We start from the raw sequence: 12229 nt of genomic DNA, 5'->3' as shown, positions 1-12229 counted from the left end.
CATGAGAAGAGAGTGCTGAATGGTTGGCAGGTGGACTCCAATTGGTAGAGACTTTGCCCTAGAGAATGCACTAAGGATAAGTGAGTAGCCAAGCATTTGTTTAAATTCAAACCAAGCATGTTGACTCTGATTAGTCAAAGCATTGCCTGGGGGAATGAACAAGGGAATGGCTGTCCCCCAAGCTTATGTTCAGTTGAAAAAGACGCAATGATCCCCAATGCCTTTTTTGCAGAATGTAAACAGTCTAAGCATGGCGTTTGTGTGGGGAGGATAAGAACCCAAGAATTATCAAACTGACACTGCAAAGAAGGAAACGCAAAGGGGGCTTGGCTTTACCAAACCTACAATACTACCATTGGGCAGCAACGGCAGAAAGAGTGTGAGGGGATGGGTACAAGAACCCAGCACAGATTGGGTACAAATCTGGGTACAAATCGGGTGGAATGGTAGCACAGTGGGTAGCATTGTTGCTTCACAGCTGCAGGGTCCCAGGTTCTATACCCAGCTTGGGTCAATGCCTGTGTGGAGTCAGTACGTCCTCCCTGTGTCTGCGTGGGTTTCCTCCGGGTGCTCCAGTTTCCTCTCACAAATCCCGAAAGATGTGCTGTTAGGTAATTTGGACATTCTGAATTCTCCCTCAGTGTACCCGAGCAGACGCCGGAATGTGGCAACTAGTTTTCACAGTAACTTCGTTGCAGGGTTAAAATGGAGGAGGCTTCCTGTAAAAGAACGATCCTCTGGGCCCTGGCTACAGCAGCATCCCCACCCCCCTTAACTAGATACACAATGAGCCCAGTGGTAGTGGCCAAGTTGAGTACGTGGACCCAGCTGAGACAACACTTCGGGATAACCAAAATGTCCCCATCTGCGACAATCACAGATTCCCCCAGCCATGCTAGATACCACCCTCAAAGGATGGAGGTGGGATGGGGGCACATTGATGGTCGGGGACTTCTACGTAGGGCACAGACTGGTGACACAGGATGAACTGATGAGGAAGTGGAAACGAGCAAAATATTAGGAAATGAGACACTTAAACACTTCCTCCACAAGGAGATAGTAGGGTACCCAGGGGCTCCAGAAACCACACTAGAAGACCTGACAGACATAAGCAGCAAGAATGGGGGGCTACTTGGCAAACAATACGGACAGTTGCTGGACAGAGCTCGAACACCACTGGACAAGATCAGACAAAAATGGGAGGATGAACTGGGGACACAGGTCGGGTGGGGACTCTGGAGCAAAGCACTGAGCAGGGCTAACTCCACCTTCTCCTGTGCAAGGCTCAGCCTAATGTTGCTGAAAGTGGTGCACAGAGTGCACCTGACCAGAACCCGAATGAGCTGGTTCTTTCCGGAGGTGGAGGATAAATGTGAACGGTTCCAGAGGGGCCCGACCAACCACACCCACATGTTCTGAGCTTGTCCCAAACTTGCTGGATTCTGGACAGCCTTCTTCAAGGCAATGCCCAAGGTTGTGGGGGTGAGGGTGAAGCCATGCCTGATAGTGGCAATCTTCAGGGTATTGGAGCAGCCAGAACTACACATGGGGAAGGGGGCTAACGTCCCTTCTTTTGCTTCCCTAATCGCACGCCGGAGAATCCTGCTCGGCTGGTGATCAGCAGCACCACCCACAGCTGCAGACTGGCTCGCTGACCTTTTGGAATGACTCCACCTGGAGAAGAAGTATGCCATCCGAGGGTTGTAGGAAGGCTTCTTGGATACTTGGGGACAGTTTGGCGGCCTGTTCCAAAACCTGTTTGAGGCCAGCAACGAGGAGTAAGTTAAGAACAAAAATCCAAGAAAGGCGAGGAACCAAAGGACTGCGCAACCCAGAGGGTAGGGGTGGGGGGGGAGACGGAAGGGAGGTACGGAAACCACAAATGAAAAGAAGAGGAGGGAACTGTGCAAGCTGCAAAGATGGAAGCCAGTGGGATCCTTCTTTAAAGATGCAAATGGAGGACCAATTATGTATTTGAGCCACAGCTGCCACTTTGCCTATGACCAGAGCAGGGAAGCCAAGTGAACTCATCAGGAAAAAAAAGATTTACATTTAAATAGTATCTTTCATGACCACCGGATGTCCCAAAGCAGTTTTCACCAGAAGGTACCTTTGAAGTGTAATTACTGTTGTAATGTAGAAAGCGTGGCAGCCAATGTGCAAGTGAACAGCTCCCACAAATAGCATTGCGATAATGACAAGAACATTTGCTTTTGCGATGTTAATTGAAAGATAAATGTTGACCTGGACACTTGGGATAACTCCTCTGCTGCTCTTCAAAGTAGTGCCATGGGATGTTCTACATCCACCTAAGGGAGCTGACAATGCCTCAGTTTAACAGTTCATCCAAGAGAGCACCTCTGAAGGTGCAGAACTGGAGTGTCAGCTTTGATTTTTTTTCTGTTCAAGAGTGGGAATTGTACCCCCAACCTCCTGATTCAGAGATGAGAGCGTTGCCAACTGAGTCACAGCTGAACCACAGCCGAGCCACAATAAAATTATCAACTGAAGTGTTTTATTGCAAGTGGCCATTTGGCAGAGATTGACACCAAGACAGGCCAAATGACTTATTTATGCACTGTAATTCAAATGATATATTGAAATGTCAGAATGTGCACAAATTTAATGGCATAATGTACTGTTCGTGAGTGGAGGGAGGAGGGCATTTGTTTCAATCTTTGTATAACAGATTGTCTGTTATAACTTGCCCGGATCCTATTGGCTGGGGACAATTAGTTACCTCCATGTTCCTTGGGGAATATGATCTCCCCCCCAATTAATGGGGGTGGCGGGGGCGGGGAGCGCAAACATTAGCAGTGCAGCTGTATAAATAGAGCTGGCCAGTGTGGTACTCGCTAGAGAGGGAACTAGTAGTGAACTACTGGTCTTGTGTACATATTGTTGTTAATAAAGTTACTTTCTGTTTGACTCTACAAACTCATGCTGGACTCTTTGTGGCCCCCACAAATTTGTCAGAAACAAATAAAATATTAAAGGAAACTAACAGCAATGATTCTGTTTCTCATTTTAACAAAAGTACAAGTAATGTTGTCCCTCAATGCAAAAGTGAATACGTAAAGAATTCCACAGCTGACATAAGAGTGAATACCAGTTAGATAAATGGTAGGTATCAGAAATCCATCAGGAATGTCATCTGCCCAACAACAACACCTGACAGGATAAGTCAGAGAAGTAGTTATCAGAACGTCATGTCCTGGTTGGTGCCTTTGTTTTGGATAATTTTTGTGCAAAAGTTGTTGTGTTGGATAATGGGGAGAGGAATTTGAACAGAGGAAGGGAGCCTGTCGTCACAGTTTTACTCCCGCCTACTGGAGGCAACATGAAGCCTTTGTGATTTCAACCACAAGGTCTCAGTAGGGAAGGCAGGGCCTTGGGGCCGGGAAGGTTCTTTTTTAAGAACTGTTGCCAATTTTCTGGAAGTATACTGGAGGGTTTTTCGAGGAATTGTGGTTTGTTGGAGTGTGATACTGCATCTTCCAAGGGTAGGGGATTTGGGTGACTTGTCCATACAAAGGTTACAGTAGGTGTGGGGTCAGTAATTGTAGTGCCTTTGAGTCTGCTGCACAACAAGAAGAAGGAGCAGAAGCTATGGAAAGGGAAGGTTGTGCACAAAGCTCTCTGCCAATTTGGAGCCAGAATCCTCCATTCTTCTTGACAGTGAGAGGTAGCTGCTTGCAATACACCCAGCATCAGTGTTCTCCTGTATTCAGTGACGTAGAGAACAACTGCTCAGTTCTTGGTATTGGAACTCATTTGTGACCTCACTATCTTGTGAGCTGCCAACTGAACCCATTCATTGACCTGGCCCAACTTCAGCCCACTCATGCCCGGATGACTGGCCGCATGCAGATACTACCATCCCTATCCTAGAATCCCACCTAAACTGCATGTCCCTGGATACTAAGGGGCAATTTTAGCATGGTTAATCCATCTAATCTGCACATCTTTGGTATGTGGGAGGAAACTGGAGCACCTGGAGGAAACCCACTCAGACACGGGGAGAATGTGCAGGCTGCGCACAGACAGTGACCCAAGGTTAGAATCAAACCCATTGCCCTGTGAGGCAGTAGTGCTAACCACTGTGCTGCCATCAGGTTTATGCCGAATAAAATGTGGTAGGCTGGCCTGGGTTGTGTTGGAATAGAGACATCTGAAGATAATAGAAGCACGCATGAAGGTTTCATTTTTTAAATTCATTCTTGAGATGTGAGCATCATTGGCTGGGTCAGCATTTGTTGACAATCCCTAATTGCCCTTGAACTGAATGGGGAGCAGTTAAGAATCAACTCATGGCTGTGTGGGTCTGGAGACACATGTAGGCCAGACCGGGTTAGGACAGCAGATTTCCTTCCCTGAAGGGCATCAGTAAAGGACATCAGTGAACCAGATGGGTTTTTACAACAATTGACAATGGTTTCATGGTCATCATTTGATGTTTAATTTTAGATTTTTATTGAATTCAAATCTTACCATCATGGTGGGATTCGAAGCTGGGACCCCAGATCATTACCCTGGGTCTCTGGATAACAACTCCAGTGATAATACCATTGCGCCACCATCTTCCGATGCTGATTCAGATGCTGAATATCTGAGACACAGGAATAATCAGGCGATTTTATGGAGCAACACCTTTCAGAGGGTTAGTGCAGACTTGATGGGCTGAATGGCCACCTTCTGCATTGTAGTGATTCTATGGAGAAGTCATCCAACTGTCTTTTGTGTTTCCCCATCAACCCTGTGCTCACTGTCTTGCTTATTCGTTCCTGGTTAAGCAATGACTTGATTTTTAAAATCTCATCATCTTTCCAAATCCCTCCATGATCTTACCCCTCCCTTTCTCTGTTATCTCCTCTCACTTCACAACTCTTGAGCTATCTGTTCTTTTCCAATTGGTGTCACTCCAACACCCCTGATTACAATTTTTGAAGATTTTGTCCTTGGGATATGGGCGTCGCTGGCTGTGTCAGCATTTATTGCTCACCCCCAACTACCCTCCTTCTCAGATGGCTTTTGTTAAGAGTCAGCCACATTGCTGTGGATCGGGAGCCACATATATACCAGACCAGGAAAAGATGGCAGATTTCCTTCCCGAAAGAACATTAGTGAACCAGTGGGTTCAAATTGACAATGGTTTTATGGTCATTATTTGCTTTAGCAGTCTCTTGTGATAGGCCTTGGGACATTCTGTCACCTCAAGGCACTATATAAATAGAAGTTGTAGTTGTTGAATAGGTCCAGTTGACTGGACCTATTGAACAACAATTTCTCACCTGTAAGATGGTGGGCATGATTCAGCTGAAAGCTTTCTATGACCGATTTCAGGCATGTTTGGCGAGGTGTTTCTCAGTGGCAGCAGCACTGAGATTGATCCCACTATTCATTGGCACTTTGCCATTTTTGGGGCCCTTGGGGAGTTTCTCCCTGTCAAGGCCATATACAGAGATATTTCCTGCGCTGGGGAGCTGCACTCGCCGGCAGAACTGACTCCTCGCCAATCGAGGTGTCATTTTGAAAGGTGTGACATTATGAGAAATATGGAGAACTGTAAGGGTTAATGTTATGTCCGAATCAACCACAAGAGGGAGCTAGATGCAGAACTGTATAAAACATTGATGCGAGAGTGTTGAGGAGAAGGCTAGAAGGCAGACTGGAGGAAAGCTAGTGTGAGTGAGAACAAATCATAGTTATTGTATTAGCGTAGAGATTAGCGGTAGATGACTGTAGATTGCATATTTATTGTTGATTGTTTATTATATAGAAGTAAGAGTCAAATTCAATTAAGTAGTGCAAATAAATCTTTAGCTTTGTTTTTTTATGAAAGCTAGTTGTGGTCTTTGTGAACACTACGCCAACCACCCTAAGATCTGAACCATAAAGATCAACACAAATTGCTGCCCTGATCACTACACCTCCCACTTGCACATATGTTGCAAAAGACAAGACTGAGACATTTGGAACTATCTTCAGCCAGAAGTGCCGAGTGGATGATCCATCTTGGTCTCCTCTGGAGGCCCCCAGCATCACAGATGTCAGTCTTCAGCCAATAGAATTCACTCCGCATGATATCAAGAAACAGAACAAGGCACTGAATACGGCAACGGCTATGGGCCCTGATAATATTCTGGCAATAGTACTGAAAACTTGAGCTTCAGAACTTGCTGCACCCCTAGCCAAGCTATTCCAATACAGCTACAACACTGGCATCCGCAAGGCAATGTGGAAACCTGCCCAGGTATGTCCTGTACACAAGAAACAGGACAAATCCAACCCAGCCAATTAGCGCCCTATCAGTCTGCGCTCCATCAATTGCAACGTGATGGAAGGAGTCATCAACAGTGCTATCAAACGGCACTTACTCAGCCATAACCTGCTCATGGATGTCAGTTTGGGTTCCACCAGGTCACTCAGCTCCTGACCTCATTACAGTCTTGGTTTAAACATAGACAAAAGAGTTAAATCCCAGAGATGAGGTGAGAGTCACTGCCTTTGACATCAAGGCAGAATTTGGCCAAGAATGGTATGAAAGAGCCCTAGATAAACTGGTGTCAATGGGAATCAGGGGGAAAACTCTCTGCTGGTTGGAGTCATACCTGGCACAAAGGAAGATGGTTGTGTTGGTTGGAGGTCAATCATCTCAGCTCCAGGACATCACTGCAGGAATTCCTCAGGGTAATGTCCTTACCCCAACCATCTTCAGCTGCTTCATCAGTGACCTCCCTTCCATCATAAGGTCAGAAGTGGGGATGTTTGCAGATGACTGCACAATGTTCAGCATCATTCGCTACTTCTCAGATAATGAAGCAAGCCATATCCAAAGGCAGGAAGACCAGGACAATATCCAGGCTTAGGCTGACAAGTGGCAAATTACATTTGCGCCTCACAAGTGCCAGGAAATGACCATCTCCTACAAGAGAGAATCTAACCATCGCCCCTTGAAATTCAATGGCATTACTATCGCTGAATCCCCACAATCAACATCCTGGGGGTTACCATTGATCAGAAACTGAACTGGACTAGCCACATTAATACTGTGGCTACTAGGACAGGTCAAACACTAGGAATCCTATGGCGAGTAACTCACCTCCTGACCCCGAGAGCCTGTCTACCATCTACAAGGCACAAGTCAGGAGTGTAATTGAATACTTTCCACTTGCCTGGATGAGTGCTGCTCCAACAACACTCAAGAAGCCTGACATCATCCAGGACAAAGCAGCCTGCTTGATTGCTCCTCCTTCCACAAACATTGGACACCTGTTAGGTGTCTTTATATTCAAGGTATAATTTATTTCATTATTCCTTCTTCCCATTTTTCCACTTTGCCACCTCTTTCATTCTTTCTCCCAGTTTATCATGTGATCTAATTGATATTATTTGATATTGAGATTTCATGGGTGGGACTTTCCATACCGCTGCACCCATTTTTTGTTGTGGCAGCCCCCGCCGGCAATGGGATAATCCGTCCCAACAACCGGCCAATCTGTTTCCCATTGTGGGCACCCCATGCCATCGGGAAATCCGTGGGCATGAGTGCATTGCCGGCGAAACGGAGGATCACGCCGACAGAGAATTTAGCCCCTGGTGTTTCTATGTCAAAATTATAAATGCAGCACAGTTCACTAAGCATAAATCACCAATCTTCCAAAACCTCCATTTGCATATAGCCTTGCTTTCCACCTCACAGACATCTCTTCTTCGTTGTACCAACATTCTCTTTAATACCACGTGACATTATTTTTAATACAATTACTTATGCAGCACCTCATCAGGAGCTTCTTATTCACTACAGCTGTTTGAATTTATATAGTGCATTTAACAACCTAAGATGCTGAATAGAAGCAATATCAAAAGAAAAATGACATCAAGCCACATGAGGAGATATTGGGACACAGGATTAAATGCTTGGTCAAAGTGTTGGGTAATATGGAGCAACTTGAAAGAGAAATAAAGAAACAGAGGTTTGGGGAGGGAATTCTAGGGCTGAGAGCCAGGACAGCTGAAGGCATGGCCACCAATGCGGATAGATGGGAATCTGGCCAGAATTGGAGGAACACAGAGCTCGGCGAGATCAAGGAGGAATTCAAAAACAATGGTGGGATTTTGAAAATTGAGGTGTGTTGGGCTGGGGCCAATTAAATGTAATTCAGTGAGCACAAAGGTGACAGGAGCATGAACTTAGTGCAAGTTAGCATCCAGGCAGCAGGGTTTTGGATGAGCTCAGATTCACAGAGGGTGCATCTGGAAGGCCATTCAGAAGAGCATAGAACTGATTGAATCTGGAGAAAACAAAAACTTGGTTTGGAGTTTCAACAGTAGTTGAACAGCTGTAGAGATGAGCAGTGTTACTGAGGCGTTGGTGATGGAGAGGATTTTGGACTGGACGCTCTGCTCAGAAATTGGACAACATGGACTCTGCATCCTTTAAATATGCACTGCAATGATTTCCTCAAAAAGTCAATTACTTAGTATGAAATGCTCTGTAAAAATTATTTACTAATTATCCCTGATGTACTCAAATGTACATACAATCTTGATTTTATTTGCCTTGCAATTTCAATGCTCTCTGACTTATTCTGTTGCCATTTCTTGGACGGACAGAGATGTAAAATTTGACATGTCCGAGATCTTTGGCACATATTCCATTTCCAAATTTCTTTTCAGAAGTCTATAGTTATCTCTCCTAGCCTGTTTTATTTTTGTACCATTTGGATCTGGCGCCTTCCCCACTTTTGGTGCCATTATCTTTTTTACTACAATTTTCCTTGGTACACCATGACGTAACTCATCCATGATTTCTCTATTGTCATTGATGTGGGAGACCAATCCTCTGAGACACAACATCGTACATACTTGAGAATTGGTATCTGTCAGAGGAGCTATAGTACTGGACTACGCAGCACCAAAAGTAACATGCCTCCTACGGCATGGAGTGATCCCACAATCAACAGATCACAGAAAGATTCTGAAGCCGACCACAACCAGGAAAGAATAATAGTGATCAAGCAGGCAGCCATAAGGAGCAGAAGGATGCAAGAACATTCCCCTCCTTAATCATATTGGAGTCTCATATAAGTCCAAAGGAGAAGACATGTGTTTGCAGCACGTTCAGATAAAAGTACCAAATATATGATCCAATTGCCCTATTCCTGAGGCCTTCAACATCTTACATGCCTGTAGCCAGCTGATTTGCTGCATTTCTCGTGGCATTCAGATATGGATGAATGTATTGGACATGGGGAAAACCATGGGCTCCAACAACATCCCAGTCATAGTGCTGAAGGCCTGTGCCCCTATGTTCAATTCTATTCACAACTCCTCTACTCAGGAATTAATCTGTGTTAGCGTACAGCAGGACCTGTACAACATCCAGGCTTGGGCAAACAAATGGCAAGTAATATATGCACCAGATAGGACAGTCATTACTTACACCAAGAAAATACCAACCAGCTCTCTGGCTTCACTGAATCTCCACAATTAACAACCTGGGAGTTACCACTACTCTGAAGCTTAACTCCACCACCCATATCAACAGCATGACCAGAATAAGGTAGAGGCAGAGTATTCATCAATGTTTGGCTCGCCTTCAGATCCCCCAAACATCTCAGTCAACAAGTTTGCTTGATTGATGTCCCTGCCACAGGATTTTGTGCATCTTATCCAGCATTGGTACAGGGGGTCATCAGTACGTATTATCTGCAGGATGCAATGCATTGATGCAACTTGTTCACTTCAACTGCATAGAACATAGAACATAGAACAGTACAGCACAGAACAGGCCCTTCGGCCCTCGATGTTGTGCCGAGCAATGATCACCCTACTCAAACCCACGTATCCACCCTATACCCGTAACCCAACAATCCCCCCATTAACCTTACACTACGGGCAATTTAGCATGGCCAATCCACCTAACCCGCACATCTTTGGACTGTGGGAGGAAACCGGAGCACCCGGAGGAAACCCACGCACACACGGGGAGGATGTGCAGACTCCACACAGACAGTGACCCAGCCGGGAATCGAACCTGGGACCCTGGAGCTGTGAAGCATTTATGCTAACCACCATGCTACCGTGCTGCCCCCAATTGCATGTTCCCACAACATCTACCACCATTAAACACAAAAGAAATGGGATCAGGGGAACGGTCATCACAAATCTTTGGCATTTACAGGATGGTAGGATGCTGTTCAGCCCCTTGTGTCAGTGCTGACTCTTTGAAAGAGCAGTCATACTTTGGCTCACTTCCTCGCTTTCTGTCTATAAGTAAGTTCCTCATCTCTAGTAGCTGTCCAATTCTCTTTTAAAATTATTTATGGAATGATCTTCCACCACATTTTCAGGGTGAGCTTTCCAAACTCCAAAAAATCTGAGTATAGTTTAACTCGTATCTCCTCATCTTTCCTTGTGTGTTTTTCCAATGATTTCAAATCCATCACCTCCAATTATTGAGTTAGAAATGTTTTTCCCCTCCCTATTCTATCAAAACCTCTCATCATCTTGAAAACCAATTTTAAGTCAACTGTTAAGCTTTTCAAGAGCTTCCCCACCTCTAACCTCCCTGACCCCCAGGAGAGCAAGCAGCAGCGTCAGCTGGCTCTGCAGTTTTAACTCCACTCGTGTTGAAGGAAATGCTGCGCCATTAGAAATTGTCCACTGACAGCTCCCACCCCTTCACCTAGACCTTGGTGCAGGGGAATTGCACTGAGTTTGCTCTTACAAAGGCCCGATTGGCAAGGCCCAAGTCTCCCCGTCCTAGGAAATTTCAGGGTGATGGTTGGGGACACAAGGCCTGGGCATTAATTTATTTAATGTTCGCTCTGACGTTGACCCCTGTATAATGTTTCCATGTGTGTTATTCATTTTTTTAATCTGTCAGTTTCTACATTCTTTCCTGTCTTGACAAGTAGTAATTGGAGGAAATATGAGAAGTGTAATTTTTTAATTAATGAATAATGAGTTAAGCTTATTGATGTGATTGTAGAGATTATTATTTGGTTTTGAAATTTGTGAGCTCTGATCTCTGAAATACTTAGGTCTACTTTCACAGTAGCTGTCTGATAAATTGTTTCTTCAGGCCAAAAATTCATGGGGTCAACTTTTGCAGGAGATCTACTTTTAGACAAGTGTGTATCCTAAACACAAAGATTTTCATCCTCATGTATACTTTCCATAATTGTACCATTTATAGTGTACTGTATTTCCACATTAGTCCTTACTGTCCAGACAATGTCATCTTGAATCTTATATCTACATCATGATCTGACTAATGAAAGTAGACATGAATATGTATAAAATGTGGATAAGCTCTGAGGCATAAATCTTTAAATGATAAACTGATAAATCTTTGAGGGAATTTAAATATCCTGCCCTTTTTTTAAGTTTATGAACAAAAATGTTTTTGCAATTTCGCTCTCTATTTTGACATAAGCCTGAGGTCTATTATTTAAGGTTTAGTGGCGCATCCTATCATTATCACAGCAAGGTGCCTGTCAGTTCACAGTTTGATTCTCAGCTCCAAGTGGTTATACAACCTTTGATATAGAGCTATGAAAACAAAAGTTTGTTTTCATTGGGGATTAAGTGCATCAATGAAATGTTTTCTTTTACAAAGGATTAAGTAGTTGAAGGAATTTAAATGTAGTGAAATATTTTTTATGAATGGAATTTATTTTAATGAGATCTTTAATATGCATTCAGAACTTTATTTTATTTCACCTCACCATAGCTCCTGAGCTTTGCCCATTGTGGATATTGGATGATTTGGCATGGAGGGTGTAACGGCAAAAGGTGGTGTGTGGGAGCATGGGTTGATATGAGTTGACGCTAAGTTTTCATGGTGGTTAAAGAGGGACATAGGTGGGTAGAGAGAAATAGATTGGCGTAGGGGGAAGATATGCCATGGGATAGGTAGAGGGTATAGTTTAGCATGAGGATATGAAATGGCATCAGTTGGCATGGATGGGACATGGGGAGTGTGTGAGGGATGAGAGATTGTGAAAGCGAGAAGGCAGTTTAATTCTTTTAAGTCCTGGGGTTCTGGAACAGTCCATTGCCACCTTTCCAATCCAACTAGGAATGGAGAATGTATCTGACTTTGCCAGTGTAACCAGAACTTGGCAGTTTTTAAAAAGCATCAGTTCTACAATCCCTATAAAAGTGAATTACTTGTTAAATATCTCTGCCAGTCCTTTCGAGCACAAGTTGGTGCGTTTTA

The 12229-nt window shown here is 44.3% G+C and overlaps 1 protein-coding gene across 7 annotated transcripts in view; it reads left to right on the top strand.

The window, feature by feature from the left end:
* The window catches only part of LOC119962778 (potassium/sodium hyperpolarization-activated cyclic nucleotide-gated channel 1-like), a 411953-nt gene that overhangs the window by 137936 nt on the left and 261788 nt on the right, over positions 1-12229 (top strand). The window lies entirely within an intron of this gene.

The sequence above is a fragment of the Scyliorhinus canicula genome, chromosome 3, assembly GCF_902713615.1.
Source record: "Scyliorhinus canicula chromosome 3, sScyCan1.1, whole genome shotgun sequence".
NCBI lineage: Eukaryota > Metazoa > Chordata > Chondrichthyes > Carcharhiniformes > Scyliorhinidae > Scyliorhinus > Scyliorhinus canicula.
Note: the sequence above shows the minus strand (reverse complement) of the source record. Positions and strands in the feature narration are given on the sequence as shown.